At 48.9% G+C, this 18,284-nt stretch overlaps 1 pseudogene; it reads right to left on the bottom strand.

The window, feature by feature from the left end:
• LOC123171180 (protein MAIN-LIKE 1-like) overlaps positions 1 to 17,911 on the bottom strand; it is a 119,220-nt pseudogene extending 101,309 nt beyond the window's left edge.
• Between the last annotated feature and the right edge of the window lie 373 nt (positions 17,912 to 18,284).

Genomic DNA, 18,284 nt, shown 5'->3' with positions numbered 1-18,284 from the left:
GTAGAAAAATAGAAACGGGCAGCCATATCAATGTGTGTGTGATATACGGCATACGGTTCACTCGGACGAACTATTTTCGATTAGGGAACACAACAGAAACGGTTCAACTTAACAAGATGTGTGTGATATGCGGCATATAGTTCACATGGATGAACTGTTTGTGATGAGCCAAAAGAACACAAACGAGTCGTGTAAACAAGATGTGTGTGATACATGGCAAACAACTGACTCGGATGAATTGTTTGCGATGAGAAATTACAGCACAGACGGTCAATACAGTTACTTCATGTGCGATTCTGTATGTACAAAAAACTTTGAAAAATGCAAACTAGTTGCTTGCGGTGGCTAGGAGTATCGCACACGATGCGTCAGCGAGTACTCGTGTGCGGTGATTAGTATGTTACACATACGTTTCCTTATGTTAACATGTGTGTGAATTTGCAATATGGACAGTTAATATGCAAATGCCTTCTGGACATCGGGCACACGCTTAAACTCAATGAACTGTGTACGATACTAATACTTTCCATGAAAATTTATGAACTTGGGTAACAGCATTTGAGTAACATATATAAAGTGGTTACACTATTCGACAAAAGGAGGATCTTCGTAACACGGTTTTGACAACCATATGGTCCATATCTGCATACTTAACATAGTAACAACTATCACATTTTAAGAGGCTAAGGGCCAACAACCATATGGTCCATATCTACATACTTAACATATATAGTAACAGCTAGCACATTTTAAGAGGCTGAGGGCCAACAACCACAAATATCCACTGGAAGCAGCTTGATCACGGCGACTCGGCATCTCGTCAATGAAAAGGAAGAGCCCTCCTGTGCCTTGGTAGAGCATGAGTAGAACAGTGTCTCCAATTTCCAATATGGATGCATTGCCACGAGAAGCGAGAACTTGTTAATTTGAATGGTTCCATTTTTGCTGGAAATGCAGTACCTTGCAATCACTTTGGCGTTATTAGCAGGCACAAGTGTAATTCGACCACGCCGGGAAATCGATCCAGGAACTGCTACAGGGGGCAATTTCTGTTGACATGTAGAATAAAAAATATATAGTTTATGAGCATCAACATTAAAATAAGACTTTTTACCAGCGTTTTGTGCACACAATTGGTCTTGTCCAGTGTGTGCACCATAGGTCTAATTAATCCCATCCAAAATCTAGTGTTCATACGCTGTGCTATCTCTGTCAGATTATCAACAAAGTTTATGACATGCTTCAAGTCTTTCCAGTGAAATTTGGTACGCTTAGTAACATATAGATCGTTCACTATGCATCCAACATATCCTGCTTAAAAGGTGGAAAGGTATTATTTATTCAGAACATGGCAGAAGAATATATAGTACGCATGAATTGGTAAATAGAATTTGTTACTGCCTAGGAACAGAGTCAGAATATGATATCACAATTGGTTGCTTAAATAGTGATCAATTGGTTGCTTAAATAGTAATATGACAGCATGGAGAAAGGTGAAAGGACACTAACCTCGATCAGACTTTGATCGGCTAATGACGTTGGGGAAGTAAACATCCATGTTAATTAGACCAGGTTGTGGTGCACGCACTAGAATTTTATTGCCAGCTTTCAGTTCATAACACTTAGACATTTTTCTCCAAAGGTCCGCATTAGAATATGAGTGACCATCTTTACCAAGTTTTATGCTAACCGTCATTGTAAATCCATGTTGCGTTGTCAATATGACATCCTGGGAGTCATCAACAAAGTAAAGCCCAAGATTTCCTTCTACTCCTGTTCTTGCAAAGCAAGGGATGTACTGCTTGAAATGAAAATTAAGATCGTAAATTAGATATATTGAAATAATAGAGCAAGATGTAAATATGGGAGTAACTGATATAACAGATCAATATATAGATGAAAGCAAAGTACAAAAATATAGAATTAAAAATAAATAATGTAACAAAGATTTGATGCAAATATATAGATAATGTAGCAACAGACGGTATATGTTCACAAATTTAGGCCATGCCGACCGTGGTAGGTTGAGATTGAACATACCGAGCGCTCCCTGAAGTCATCTGGAATGGTGAGATAGAACTTCATTTCTGACTAGCCACGACCATAGTTGCCCGATTTGTGCTCGCACTGTGGACACATGAATGAACACCCATGAATCAGCTAGAACAAAAATGATTCCACGGCGATTTCCGCCGGTTGATTAATAGTGACGGACGGACTGCGATAAGAGATGAGTGAATATTTCACTAATTAAGTTGATTAATTACCTTCTCCATGAGAAAAATCCCCGGCCCAATCCCGTAGAAAACCCCAGTCGACCAGAGTCTAGAATGTCGGTGCAGATAGGCGGCGGAAAGCGGTAGGGGCGAAATCCCGTGCCGTTTGGAGCGCGACCTACGCCCGCCTCCAACAGCCATCGAGCTTAGGGTGCAGAGTTGCGGAGGAGTCCACGGCGAGTGAGTGGGGACGAAGTGGGCAAGGGTTTTCTTTTTTCCTTTTGCATGTGTGAGTGAACACACACGGTTCGCAGAGGCGACGGAGATGAATCATGTGCGATAGTAAATCACCGAGATTGAATGGGAATCCAAATTTCCTTTGTCCTTCATCTATGAGTTTTTTCTACGATGAACATAAACCCTGCTAATCACCGTGTTCAAATTTGACACTTTTCCGGGTTCATTTATAATATTTAGGGGATTATGTGCATTTTGTAGGCATTAATGCACATAATTCAAATTCAAACAATTGGTGCTTGAAAAGGTGCACAAGAACGGTCTGGAAAAACCATACTCGTGGTATTTAGTAATTTCTCAAGACTTTTACAATGAATGGGCAGAGATTTCAATGGAATGCGTGGCAATAGTCAACCACAAACGCGTCATTTACTGGGTTATCAACTATAGAACAATGAAATATGTGCTTGAAAAACATGACGCCTGGCATGGTGCCATGGTATGGCCTCACCGTGCCCTAGTTAAAAGCTGAGAAGGTTTGATTTATGTCGTCATGCACGCCCTTCATAAATCGAACCATCACCGAGGAAGTTCAATGCTTTCGAGAGGGAAATCACCAAGATTGAAGGGGAATCCAAATTTCCGTCCTAGTTTGTCATTCAGTTTTTTTTCCAATAATCAACATACCGCCTCAAATGCAACGTGTTCAAATTTGACATTTTTCCGAACTCATTTACCATATTTAGGGGATAATGTGCATTTTCTAGGCATTAATTATGCACATAATTCAAATTTGAACAATCGGTGCATGAAAAGGTGCACAAGAATGGTCTGGAAAACCATGCTCGTGCTATTTAGTACATTCTCATGCCTTTTACAAGGAATGGGCAGATATTTCAAGGAAATGTGTGGCAATAGTCAACCATAAACGCGTCGTTTACTGGGTTAACAACTATACAAAATGAAATACATGCTTGGAAAACATAACACCTGGTGTGGTGCCATGGTATGAGCTCACAGTGCCCTGGTAAAAATGTCGTCATGCACGCCTTTCATAAAACGAACCATCACCAAGGAATTTTCATGGTTTCGAGGGGGGAAATCACCAAGATTGAAGGGGGATCCAAATTTCCTTTGTCCTTTGTCCACAAGTTTTTTTCTACGATGAACATACAACCTGCAAATCACCATGTTCAAATTTGGCACTTTTCCGGGTTCATTTGCCATATTTAGGGGATTATGTGCATTTCCTAGGCATTAATGCACATAATTCAAGTTCAAACAATCGGTGCATGAAAGGGTGCACAAGAACGGCCTGGAAAACCATGATCGTGCCATTTAGTAAATTCTCATGCCTTTTACAAGGAAGGGACAGATATTTCGATGAAATGTGTGGCAATAGTCAACCACAAACGTTTGTTTATTGGGTTTTCAACTATATAAAAATGAAATAAATGCTTGAAAAACATGACGCCTAGCATGGTGTGCCATGGTATGACCTCACTGTTCACTGGTAAAAATTAGAGAAGGTTTGGCTTATGTCGTGATGCATGGCCTTCATAAATCGAACCATCAGCAAAGAAGTTCCACACTTTCGAGAGGGAAATCACCAAGATTGAAGGGGAATCCAAATTTTCTTCGTTCTTTGCCCTGGAGTTTTTTTTCTATGATGAACATAGACCCTGCAAATCACCGTGTTCAAATTTGGCATTTTTCCGGGCTTATTTACCATATTTAGGGGATTATGTGCATTTTCTAGGCATTTAGCACAAATAAATCCAATCCAGCTACAGGTGCACGGGTGTGATGTGAGGGACATGGATTGCCGTTCGATCGCGGCGCATCCTACGGTGCACACCCGCGATCCACGTGGCTGGGGTTTCGGCCAATCATAACGCAACACACAATAGGCTTAGCGCATACTGTTTCCGGAAGCGACGGAGATGAACCGTGTGCGATAATGAACGAGCAAAATTGTAAGGGAAGCCAAATTTCTGCTGGCGTTTGTCGTTGAGCTCTTGAATACCACCGCACTGTACGGCTGCCCGGCCCCTCCATCCCAGAGCTCTCTCGAGGCATCGTCCATGGCACCGTGGTGCACAGTAAATGGTAAGGAAGCGATGGCATCCTGCTGCGCCGCGTTCATCGCCGCCCGCGACCGCACACATGGTAAGGAAGCGATGGCATCTCGCCGCATCGAGTTCATCATCGCCGGAGGCCAGACAGTTACATGGGCGGACTTTGAGGCTGCCATGGCCGAATGGGTGGTGGATCTAGAGGCAGCCAAAGCCGCACAGAAGGATAAAAAAGGCAGAAAGCAGTCAAGAAAAGAGAGTCCCGCCGCCGCAAGAAAAAAGAGGCCGCACGCCATGGTGAGGAGAGCTAGGCGGAGATCGAAGCATGGTGGGATGCCGCCTACAAGGCCGGGAAGGAGAACGCCGGCGTCTGGCTAGCATGCCCCGATGGCAGCATGTGAGAAGTAGTTTAAGTTTGTAGTATTAGAGAAAATTACCAATAGTACTTTAAGTTTGTAGTATTAACATACAATGTTGGTAAGAGCATCATTTGAGGGCTTTGAGCGTTGATTAGCATGTGTGCCCATGTGCGTTTTTTTTGCGTTAATCATTAGAAGATCACTAAACACACAGTTTCTATGACGTACCCGTCTGCATTTTTTGCGTTAATGACCCATAAATCAGTTACCTGTGCGATGTTTCCTAATAAACCAGGCGTACCATTGAACAAAAAAAAATCAAGTACATGTGTACATTTTTTTGGAGACGAGATCTACCAACTTTCTTTTTTCTCGCACACGAGTATTTTATGCGCTTCGTCTGTGTTCTATGTTTCCCCCGCCCAAGTTTCAAGTTTCGGAGCGAAATTTTCATTAGGCGCGCGATTTCAGACTTTATTCCTCCAACCACATCCCCACCCTCAGTATCCCCCATCGTGCCTCCCCCTACCGGCATCTCAAACCGCCGCCGCCGCAACCACAGCTTCAACCACATCTACGTTCTGCTCGGATACAGTCAGGTAACCCACCGATCTCTATCATGACCCCCGGCCTGATTGCTTATATGGTGCCTGCGAAACATCCTAATGCCTCCAAATCCCCACCGTCAGGAGCTGATGGCGGTCCATGGCGCGATGGCCGCTATGCGTGTTGACCCGGAGGAACACCTCGCCTCCGCCGCCGCTGCCGACATGGTGCAGGCTCTGGCCCAGATGAAGTCCCGCAACGACTAACCCCCAGGACTTAACAGGTAATATCTAACCAGCTAAATCTTACCAATACCACTTGCAACGGCTATGATTTGTACGGTTGATGTATTAAGCATGTTCGTGCCTTGTTTATTTCAGTACTACACACTGTGTGATGTTCAAATATTACCGTTTCCAGCTCAGTTTCACCAATACCAGCAACAAACTTACAATACATGACTCAGGATATCACTAGAGATGCTGCCCATTTGCTATTTTTAGTGGATGCTAACCCTGTTGTACTTAACATGCCTGTCCATGTACTTACGCGGGGTCATAACGGCCGATGCTGTTGTTTGCCGTCAAGGTTAGCTGCATCCCATGTCTTACAGTATTTCACATAATTTGTGCAATTTCAGTTTAACTTCTACCATTTACTGGTTGCCTGTAGGTACACATGTCAGTGGCACTGATCCATGCTTCAACCCGGAGGAACAGCTCACCTCCGCCGTCGCTGACTTTGGGAGGGCTCTGGCCAAGATGAAGTGCCCCAGCAACTACCTCTCAGGACTTACCAATTATGTACTCACCAGTTCAATCTTACCAATACCAGTTGCAATTAATGGCTATGTTCCGTACGGTCGATGTATTAAGCATGATCTTGTAAACATGCCTAACACGTTTTTGCTACTTTCCCTACCCTTTTATAGACATCTGGGCCATTCTCTGCTCTGGAAGCACCTTCCTTGTGATGTTTAACTATGCCAATTGCATTTTTATCAGTACCGGTTTCAATGCCTATTAAGCATGTTGCAATTAACAGTTGAATCCATTTTTAAACAGTTGTATTTCAATGGCTACAAACTTACAAAACATGACTTAGGATGTTGTTAAGCATGTTGCAATTAACAGTTGTATCCATTTTTTAATCTGTCCATTTGCTACCATGCTACTCTCCGCAATGAAGATATACTAGAGATGCTTCCCATTTGCTATTTTTGGTGGATGCTTACCCTGTTCTACTTAACATGCCTGTCCATGTACTTACGCAGGGTCATAACGGCCGATGTTGTTGTTTGCCGTCGAGGTTAGCTGCATCCCATGTCTTACAGTATTTCACATCATTTGTGCAATTGCAGTTTAACTTCTACCATTTACTGGTTGCCTGTAGGTACACATGTCAGTGGCACTGATCAAGGCTTCGACCAGGAGGAACGGCTCGCCTCCGCCGCCGCAGACTTTGGGCAGGCTCTGGCCAAGATGAAGTGCCCCAGCAACTACCTCTCAGGACTTACCAAGTATGTACTCACCAGTTCAATCTTACCAATACCAGTTGCAATTAGTGGCTATGTTTTGTACGGTCGATGCATTAAGCATGTTGTAGTAAACATGTGAAACATGTTTTAGCTATTTTCCCTATCTTTTTATAGACAACTGGGCCCTGCCTTGTGATGTTTAACTCTGCCAATTGCATTTTTGTCAGTACCGGTTTCAATGGCCTTAAGCCTGTTGCAATTAACAGTTGTATCCATTTTTAAACAGTTGTATTTCAATGGCTACAAACTTACAAAACATCAATTAGGATGTTGTTAAGCCTGTTGCAATTAACAGTTGTATCCATTTTTTAATCCGTCCCTTTGCTACCGTGCTACTCTTTCGCAATGAACATATCACTACAAATGTTGCTATTTTATTACCATTTGCTATTTTTGGTGGATGTTAACCCTGTTGTAGTTAACATTGGCTTTCCATGTACTTACACAGGGCTACAATGGGCGATGCTGTTGTTTGCCATCGAGGTTAGCTGCATCCCATGTCTTATACACCATGTCATATAAGTATTTTTAGAGATTCCAATATAGACTACATAAGGAGCAAAATGAGTGAATCTAGATTCTAATCTAAACTATATCTATAATTCTATATACATCTGTATGTAGTTCATATTGAAATCTCAAAACAAATAATTGTACTTAGGAACATAGGTAGTTGTATTTTACATCATTTGTGCAATCTCAGTTTAGCTTCTAACATTTACTGGTTGCTTGTAGGTACATATATGAGCGGTACTGATCCACGCTTCGATCCCTTTTGCGTATGGGGCAATGAGATATTCATGAACAACTGTCAAGTGAGGAAACTAAGAAAGATTGTTAGGTGAAAGAAATGGGTGATTGGAATTAAGCTCTTTATTTACACTTTGTCGAAGAAAACAGTGAACTTTAGGATGGTAAGTACTGTGTTGCCTTTTCCCCCTACCCACAACAAGTTACTCTATTACACCTCAGTATCTGATATTTTTCTCTTTTCAATGGTTTCCGAAGCTATTTACTGATGATTACCTTGCAAACTACATGACCGGAGGAAGCTATTTACTAAGGTTAAAGTATATAATGCTCTAGAAGTCTTCCTGAATGTGGTGAAGGATGGGCGGGTGAGGGAGTCCTGGATTAGGGGGTCGTCGGACTGCCGGACTATATACTTTGGCCGGACTGTTAGACTTTGAAGATTCAAGATTGAAGACTTCGTCCCGTGTCCGGATGGGACTCTCCTTGGCGTGGAAGGCAAGCTTGGCAATTCGGATATGTAGATCTCCTCCCTTGTAACCAATTCTGTGTAACCCTAGCCCCCTCTGTGTCTATATAAACCGGAGGGTTTAGTCCGTAGGACAACGACAATCATAATCATAGGCTAGCTTCTAGGGTTTAGCCTACACGATCTCGTGGTAGATCAACTCTTGTCATACTCATATCATCAAGATCAATCAAGCAGGAAGTACGGTATTACCTCCATCGAGAGGGCCCGAACCTGGGTAAACATCGTGTCCCCTGCCTCATGTTACCATCCGCCTTAGATGCACAGTTCGGGACCCCCTACCCGAGATCCGCCAGTTTTGACACCGACATTGGTGCTTTCATTGAGAGTTCCACTGTGCCGTTGCGATAAAGGCTTGCTGGCCCCTTCGATCATCGACAACGATGCGATCCAGGGCGAGGCTTTCCTCCCCGGACAGATCTTCGTATTCGGCGACTTTGTACTGCAGGCCAACTCGCTTGGCCATCTGGAGCAGATCGAGAGCTACGCCCCTAGCCATCAGGTCAGGTTTGGAAACTTGAACTATACTGCCGACATCCGCGGAGACTTGATCTTCGACGGATTCGAGCCCATGTCAGGTGCGCCGCACAGTCACGACAAGCATGACTTAGCTCTGCCGTCGGACAGTGTTCGGGAGATCACACCTACAACTACTCCGGCCCTCAATCCGGAGCAGATCGTGTCGTCCGAGGACGGGTGGATAGACCCCGCCACGGAGTCCGCGCACGCAGCGGCGATAGAGCCGAATACTGACTTCACCCCTTATGAGACCCGTGTTGCCGGACACTTGGATTCGTCCCCGGCCACGGGCTCCGAACCGCCTGCGTCCGTGCCAATCGAATCTGATTGGGCACCGATAATGGAGTTTTCCTCTGCGGATATCTTTCAGCACTCATCACTGGGCGACGTGCTAAACTCATTAAGGTCTCTCTCCTTGTCAGGAGACCCTCGGCCGAACTATGTCTGGCTAGAGTGGGATGCGGACGACGAAGAAATTCGCTCCCCACCCACCACCCACTTAGTAGCCACTGTCGACGATTTAACCGGCATGCTCGATTTCGGCTCCGAAGACATCGACGGTATGGACGACGATGCAGGAGACGAACAGGAACCACTACCCACGGGGCGCTGGACTGCCCCCTCATCATATGATATATACATGGTGGACACCCCCAAAGAAGGCGATGGCGACAAGGCAACGGAGGATAATCCCTCCAAGAAGCAATCCAAGCACCGGTGTCAGCGGCGCCGCTCTAAGTCCCGCCATAGCAAAAGCAGCGACACTGGCACAAGAGACAATAATGCTCTGGATAGTCCCGAAGACGAAGACAATTCCCTCCAGCCAGGCCTCGAGCGGGAGGATGGGCAAGCCAGCCCTCAAGAACAGGCAGCAGACGGAGAATCAGAGGATGACAATTACATGCCTCTCTCCGAAGACGAGGTGAGCCTCGGCGACGAAGAATTTGTCGTGCCTGAGGATCCCGTCGAGCAGGAGCGCTTCAAGTGCCGGCTTATAGCCACAGCAAATAGCCTGAAGAAAAAGCAACAACAGCTTTGAGCTGACCAAGACCTGCTAGCGGATAGATGGACTGAGGTCCTGGCGGCCGAGGAATACGAACTCGAACGCCCAACCAAGAGTTACCCAAAGCGCAGGTTGCTACCCCAACTTGAGGAGGAAGCATTAAAACCTACATTACCAGCATATGATGCGGCCGATCGGCCACCTCGTGGCCGAGACAGAGTGGCATATCAGCCCGAAGTCCAGCCCGCACCCCGCCACCATTCAAACAAAAATACCAAGGCCCAGGGCAACACGCGGGACCTGCGAGACGTATTGGAAAACAAAGCAGGACATACATTGATCTACGGATCACGGGGTCGCGCCCCAATGCGTGACGATGATCGTCACGCCGGATACACTAAAAGCAAATCCGGCCGGGCTGAATACAGCAGACAAGACCCGTATGAACTGCGTCGTGACATAGCCCGGCACAGAGGCGCCGCACACCCCCTATGCTTCATCGATGAAGTGATGGATCATGAATTCCCAGAAGGATTCAAACCCGTGAACATTGAGTCATACGATGGCACAAGAGACCCCGCGGTATGGATCGAGGATTTCCTCCTCCACATCCACATGGCCCGTGGTGACAATCTACATGCCATCAAGTACCTCCCACTAAAACTCAAAGGACCAGCTCGGCATTGGCTGAATAGCCTGCCAGCAAACTTCATTGGCAGTTGGGAGAATTTGGAAGATGCATTCCTTGACAACTTCTAGGGCACTTATGTGCGACCACCGGATGCTGATGACTTGAGCCACATAACCCAACAGCCAGGGGAATCGGCCAGGAAATTCTGGACTCGGTTCCTAACTAAAAAGAACCAAATTGTCGACTGTCTGGATGCTGAGGCCTTAGCGGCATTTAAACATAACATCCGGGACGAGTGGCTCGCCTGACACCTCGGCCAAGAGAAGCCGAAGTCCATGGCATCCCTCACGACACTCATGACCCGCTTTTGCGCGGGCGAGGACAGCTGGCTGGCTCGCAGCAACAACACATCAAGAAATCATGACAATTCAGATGCCAAAGATACTAACGGCAGACCACGTCGCAACAGACACAAGCGCCGCAACAACGGCAACAATGCCAAAGACACGGCAGTCAATGCCGGATTCTGTGGCTCTAAATCCAGTCAGCGGAAAAAGCCGTTCAAAAGAAGCAATCCGGGCCCGTCCAGTTTGGAACGCATACTCGATCGCTCGTGTCAAATTCACGGCACCCCCGATAAGCCAGCCAATCACACCAACAGAGAATGCTGGGTGTTCAAGCAGGCCGGCAAGTTGAATGCCGAAAAAAAAGGACAAGGGGCTGCATAGCGACGACGAGGAGGAGCCTCGGCCACCAAACACAGGAGGACAAAAGAGGTTCCCTCCACAAGTGAAAACGGTGAACATGATATACGCAACCCATATTCCCAAGAGGGAATGGAAGCGTGCACTAAGGGACGTCTATGTGATGGAGCCAGTCGCCCCAAAGTTCAACCCATGGTCCTCTTGTCCGATCACCTTCGATCGCAGGGACCACCCCACTAGTATCCGTCATGGCGGATCTGCCGCATTGGTCCTTGACCCCATCATTGACGGATTTCACCTCACTCGAGTCCTTATGGACGGTGGAAGCAGCCTGAACCTGCTCTATCAGGATACAGTGCGTAAAATGGGCATAGACCCCTCGAGGATCAAACCCACCAAAACCACCTTTAAAGGTGTAATCCCAGGTATAGAGGCCTGTTGCACGGGCTCAAGCACACTAGAAGTGGTCTTCGGATCTCCGGACAACTTTCGAAGCAAGGAGTTAATCTTCGATATCGTCCCCTTTCGCAGCGGCTATCACGCACTGCTCGGACGAACCGCATTTGCCAGATTCAATGCGGTACCGCATTATGCATACCTCAAACTCAAAATGCTAGGACCACGCGGGGTTATAACAGTTAATGGAAACACAGAGCGCTCGCTCCGCACGGAGGAGCACACTGCGGCCCTCGCAGCAGAAGCGCAAAGCAACCTTATTAGGCAAACCGCAAATTCGGCGAAAAAGACCCCGGACACCTTCAAGCGAGTCCGGAGTACCCCACAGGAGGATCGTCAGGCACGTTTTGAGCTCTCCTAGCAATTCGGCCTCCGTCCTAGTCCTAGTCAAGTGGCGAAATTTGCACCATGCGTACATAACTACGCACTCAAGATACCATGGGCATAGGCGGAGGCATGGCTACGGCACGTCCCACAATGCGGCTCAACCACCCCAGGGGCCGTATACCTTTATCATTTTCTCTCTTTCAGGACCTTACTCTCTGGAAGCCCTTTCCGGCAGTCTGATTGTTGGATCCATCGCGGGAAGGAAATACCAAGGAAGCAAGACGCTCTGACGTATAAGGGAATCCCCAGGTGGTCTCTGATAACGATCGAATACCTGTTTTACATACCCATACGCAGCCTGCCCTTGGATAGGACATGTCAAATAGTCCTATTTTTGCTTATTTCACTACTTGTATCCGTACGCTTTGACGTATTATTTAAATAACAATGCATAGCGTTAGCCTATTATTGCATTTCCTTTCTCCATGTCTGCTTATTTACGACAAATTGCACCCGTACATTCTAGTACGACCAGTGCGCCAGGGGCTTCAGTATACCCCATAACACAGTGTGGAAAGTCCGAACACTTTCGACAGTGCGGCACCCCGAACTTATAGCATTATATGCATCAGCTCCGAATCATGTCTTGGGTCAATAGTTGGGTTTGCCCGGCTCCCATGTTTTGGTACCTTACGTTCCGCTATATCGGCTAAGGTAGCACTGGGAGAACTACTGTGATTGTGTCCAGGTTCTTCCGGACGAGCACCTCAGTCGAGAAAGCCGAAAACTGACTGTCATGATGAGGCAAGAGCTGGTCGCTATTCGAGAGGTCTCAAGTCCTTAAAGACTTCTTCCACTTCGGGCGAGGAGTCGGCCTTGCCCGACTTAGGCGTATATAGCGCCCCAATTTCGGCCTTCCGAATACTAGGGGCTTCGCTAGAATTTAAAATTGTAGACTTCTATGGCTAAGTGAGAGTGATAAAGCTTTATAGTCCGATTTCCTGGTTCGTTGTGCTGAACACCTCCTTCGAAGGACCCAAAATTATGATAGAGTGCTCAGGTTTATCCCGAACACCTCAGTACTAGTTACACGGGGGCAGAAGCCGACGACTGGCCAACTCTCAGATTTTATAAACAGTCGCACAGAAGGTAATATTTTAAATTAACAAGCGTTGCATAGCGCAGATGAACTCGTTTCATATTACAGGATCACATGAGTACATTTATTCAAATATTACATCCTTAGTACATTCCTCCGCCACAAGGCGAGCACCCTTCAAGACACTGTCATAATACTTTTCGGGTGGCGATGCTCCTTGCCCTCCGGCGGCCCCTCCTTCACCAGCTTTTTGGCGTCCAGCTTCGCCCAGTGCACTTTCGCCCGGGCAAAAGCCCTGCGCGCACCCTCGATGCAGACGGACAGCTTTATGACTTCAAGCCTTGGGCAGGCGTTCACAAGTCGCCTTACCAGGCCGAAATAGCTGCCAGGCAGAGGCTCGCCAGGCCACATCCGGACTATAAGGCCCCTCATGGCCAGTTCCGCCGCCTTGTGAAGCTCGACCAGTTGCTTCAACTGGTCGCTCAAGGGCATCAGATGTTCGGTTCCAGTATACTGAGACCAGAACAACTTCTCTGTCGAGCTCCCCTCCTCGGCCCGGTAGAACTCCGCGGCATCCGACACACTACAGGGTAGATCTGCGAACGCTCCTGGAGAGCTCCGAATTCGGGTAAGTAAAAGGAAAGTTTCCTTCACATGCTTGATTTGCATAATGAATGCCTTACCCGCCGCTATCTTCTTAACCACCTCAATTTCCTGGAGGGCCTTTTGGGCTTCGGCCTTGGCATGTTGTGCGTTTTCGAGGGCCTTCGCAAACTCGGACCTTGCGTCTTCGAGTCACGCTCCAAGGACTCGTGTTTCTTGACGAGAGCCTGGAGCTCTTGCTGCACCTCGCTGACTCGGGCCTCTTACTTCTCTCGCTCGATGCACTCCTTGGCCGCTTTGTCTTCGGCCTCGGACAGCGCCTTCTTCAGGGCCGCCACTTCGGTCGTGGCCCCTAAGCAAAATTCATGACGATCCTATCATTCAAAAACCACATTTTTCTTTATCAATATACAGACGGGGTATCACTTATCTTTGTTCTCTTCGAGCTGCCTCTTGGTAAGGCCGAGCTCTTCCTTGGACCGCTCAAGGTCCCGCTTCGGTACAGAGACCTCCGTAGTACGTGCGGCAGCGGCCAGCAGTGAAGCCTGCGTATGCACATAGACATATTCTGATTAGACTCCTGCGATTATTATTTGATCCTCTATTCGGCCTTTCTTCGCGAACGCCAAACAGAGCATCAGGGGCTACTGTCTATGCTGTAACATTTTCTTATAATTTGATTACTTACCTCAAAGCCTGTTAGGAGGCTGGCACAGGCTTCAGTCAGTCCGCTCTTGGCGGACTGAACCTTCTTGACCACACTCATAATAGTGCGGTGCTCTTCGTCAATGGAAGCGTCGCGAAGCGCTTCCAGCAAGTTGTCTGATGCCTCTGGATGGACAGAGACCATCGGCACAAACGGCTTGCCCCCCTTAGCGAGGGCTTGCCTGACAGAATCCGGAACCACTGGAGATTCCGGCGCCGTACTCGGCTGGGGGCTAGACTTGCTGCCCCTGGTGTTAGGGCCCAGGGGCGTCTTGCCCCTCATGCACCCAGCGCCTGGAATGTCGCCTTGGGGCGCCTCCGGAACTGTCTCCCCTTGGTTCAGTGCCCTTTGAGACAACACCTCGGCTCGTCCGTAGGGCGGGGGGGGGGAGGCGGTCGAGAGTGAATCGATGTTCATATCCGACGGGCCCAAAGAATCATCCGAAGAAGATACCTCGATATGGGCTCAGGATGGACTGCATAATCATGTTCGGCGTGATAAGAAGCAATAAAATAAAACATACCAAGAACCATTAGGGTATCCGGATACTTACGAATTCGCCAGGGGCTTGTCCCTGGGCAACCACTCATCGTCGCTAAAAGCGGCCGTTGTGGAGCAGTCCGGAAGGAGGGTCCTTCCCTTCTTGGACCTTTTGGCCTCCCCCGAGGGGGCGACCTTCCTTTTCTTGTGTCCCCCGGTTGGGGGGGAGAACTTTCCTCTTCCTCCTCCTCGTTTTCGTGAGAGGAGTGCGCCTCGGTGTTTTCGGACGATGAGTCTAATATAACCTTGCGCCGGAGACCTTTCCTGGTCCCCGTGGTCTTCTTCTTGGCCTTCTTCCCCGGCGCCTCATAAGGCGCCGGAACCAGCATCTCCGTTAGGAGAGCATCCGCTGGATCTTCGGGCAGGGGGGCTGGACAATCGATCTGCTCCATTGTCGCCACCCAGTCCTGTTAAAAGGCGTGGAGGCTTAGATCCCTCACACAGTTATGCTGGGGAGAAGAACATCTTATGAGATCTAAAAGACTTACCAAATTGGCAGGGCGCTTTGCGCTGAATCCGCGATCCTCGGTAAGAGGAGGAGGTACCTCGGCGCCCTCAAACAGCACCTTCCAGACGTCTTTGTGTGTCGTGTCGAAAAGCTCTCGCAGTGTCTGGTGCTCAGCCGAGTCGAACTCCCACAAGTTGAATTCCCGACTTTGACACGGGAGGATCCGGTAGAAGAACATGACTTGGACCACGTTGACAAGCTTGATTTTCTTGCTTATCATATTCTTGATACATTTCTGTAGTCCGGTCAGCTCCACCGACGAACCCCAGGATAGGCCCTTCTCTTTCCAGGAGGTGAGCCGCATGGGGATGCCGGATCGAAATTCAGGGGCCGCCACCCAATTGGTGTCGCGCGACTCAGTGATGTAGAACCACCCCGATTGCCACCCCTTCACAGTCTCCACGTAGGAGCCATCGAGCCAGGTGACGTTGGGCATTTTGCCCACCATGGCGCCTCCGCACTCCGCCTGCTGACCGACTACCACCTTTGGCTTCACGTTGAAGGTCTTCAGCCATAGGCCGAAGTGGGGCTTGATGCGAAGGAAGGCCTCGCACACGACGATAAACGCCGAGATGTTGAGGATGAAGTTAGGAGCCAGATCATGGAAGTCTAGCCCATAGTAAAACATAAGCCCGCGGACAAACGGATCGAGGGGAAATCCCAGTCCGCGGACGAAGTGGGTAAGAAATACTACCCTCTCATGGGGTTCTGGAGTAGGAACGATCTGCCCTGCTTCGGGGAGCCGGTGCGCGATGTCTGCGGCTAGGTATCCGGCTCCCCGGAGCTTCGTAATGCCCTCCTCCGTAATGGAGGAGATCATCCACTTGCCCCCTGCTCCGGACATGCTTGGAATGGCTTTGCGGAGAGGATGAAAACTTGGGCGCTGGAGCTCGAGTGCGTATGAGTGGGCAGGAGAAGAGGAAGGCATGGGTGAAAAAGATGAATCCTTATCCCTTTGTAAGGGCGGAAGAGACTATGTGCCTCCCCACCTGCCTGGTAAACTCGCTTATTCCCCAAGCGCCCTAATTGATGGCGCGGTTGGGTTACCCACACCCGTCTTGATGAGAATCCCGTGATAAGGGGACACGATCTCTGCTTCGACAAGACGTGCCAAGAAAACCACCTCGCAATATGTGCAGTAGCTGGTTGAGAAAAACGGTTCGAATAATGACCGGGCCGTGGCGTGATGTCATGCTACAAAATGTGTCAGCATATTAGATTTGTGGGATATTATACTCTCTTCGGTGGTATGTGGAATTTATTTTGCAGAGCCGGACACGATCCTTGTGTTCAAAATCTTCTATGGAGTATTCGGAGGAGGAACCCGCCTTGCAATGCCGAAGACAATCTGCGCGTCGGGCTCATCGTCATTGAAGCCTGGTTCAGGGGCTACTGAGGGAGTCCTGGATTAGGGGGTCCTCGGACTGCCGGACTATATACTTTGGCCGGACTGTTGGACTGTGAAGATACAAGATTGAAGACTTCGTCCCGTGTCCGGATGGGACTCTCCTTGGCGTGGAAGGCAAGCTTGGCAATTCGGATATGTAGATCTCCTCCCTTGTAACCGACTCTGTGTAACCCTAGCCCCCTCCGGTGTCTATATAAACCGGAGGGTTTAGTCCGTAGGACAACTGTAACACCCGGATAATTAGGCAACAGTAAAACTCTCCTGATGATGCCATGTCATCTCTGTTACTATTGCTAATCAACTGTTAGTTCAAAACATTTCAAATTCAAAAAAATGAATTAGTGACAAACACCCAAAGTTTTCAAAAGTCAAAACAAAAATGTTCGGTGGGTGCCAAATATTACACTGGTAATTATTGTGGAGAAAACATTTTTTTAGAAAGTGCCTAAGTATTCTAAAGTGAAATAAACAGAAAAGAGAAATAAAGAAAAGAAAAAAAAGAACCCCCCCCCCCTCACTGGACCAGGCGGCCCAGCTCACAGGCCCACCTGGCCCAGCTGGCCAACCGGCGGCCCAGCCCCTCCCCAGGTCGCCTTCCCCCCTGTTCCCCCGACCGGGGTCGCAACAGGGGCACGTCCCCGCCCGACCACCTCGCCGGCGCCGACGCCGGGAGGGGATAAGGCCGCCCCGACGCCTCGGCCTCCACCCATCTCTCCCACTTGCCCCCTCTCGCTTGCCTCTGCGCCTCCCCTCCCCCAGATTCACCTCTCCCCTCTCCCTCTCCTTCGTTCTGAAGAGGAGACCGACGCGGTCGCCGCCGTTCTCCGTTGTTCACGCGACCACCATGCTTTCCTCGCGACCTCCTCGTGTCCAACCGCTCCGCCTCCCTCGATTACGCCTCCCCGATGAGCCGCAGGACGCCGGGCGACCCCGAACGCTGCCCCAGCCTCGTCTGCCGGCGTCGATCCACTGCACAGCAGCTCCTAAACCTCCCACGGGCCTTTCTTGCGCCGCGCGGTGAGCCCCTCGTCCTCTCCCCTCACTCTACTGGCCTCTTGAGCTCTCGTAGGCGCTGCTGTGTTTGCGCCTGAACACGTCGCCGCCGACGAGGTAGTTGCCGTCGTTGTGGACATTGACACGCTCGCCCGAGCTCACCATTGTGCTCCTAGGGTTCCTAGGAGCCGAACACGCACGCGCACACTCCCTCCCATGCCTCCTAGCGCCGTCCCCGATGAGCGTCCGAACGCATCGCCGCGGAGCTCGCCGCCAGCAAGGCTCCGGTGACCTTTTGGTCACGGGCTCAAGCCCGTTGCACTCCCCACACCGCGTAGATACTCCCCATCCTCTCCGTTTGCTCGATAGCACGCCGTAGCTCCGTTTTCGTCGAGCACCCGTGCACACCGCCACCTCCGCCGCTCATCGGCGCCGATTCCAGCCAAGTCCGGCGATGCTACGGCCACGACTGGATGCGGCGCTGAGAGCTCTTTCGAATGAGACTAGCCCCGCTCCTTCCCGAGCCCTGTACGCGTTT

This window comes from Triticum aestivum, chromosome 7D (assembly GCF_018294505.1).
Source record: "Triticum aestivum cultivar Chinese Spring chromosome 7D, IWGSC CS RefSeq v2.1, whole genome shotgun sequence".
Lineage (NCBI taxonomy): Eukaryota > Viridiplantae > Streptophyta > Magnoliopsida > Poales > Poaceae > Triticum > Triticum aestivum.
This window is presented reverse-complemented; position numbering and strand designations above follow the sequence as displayed.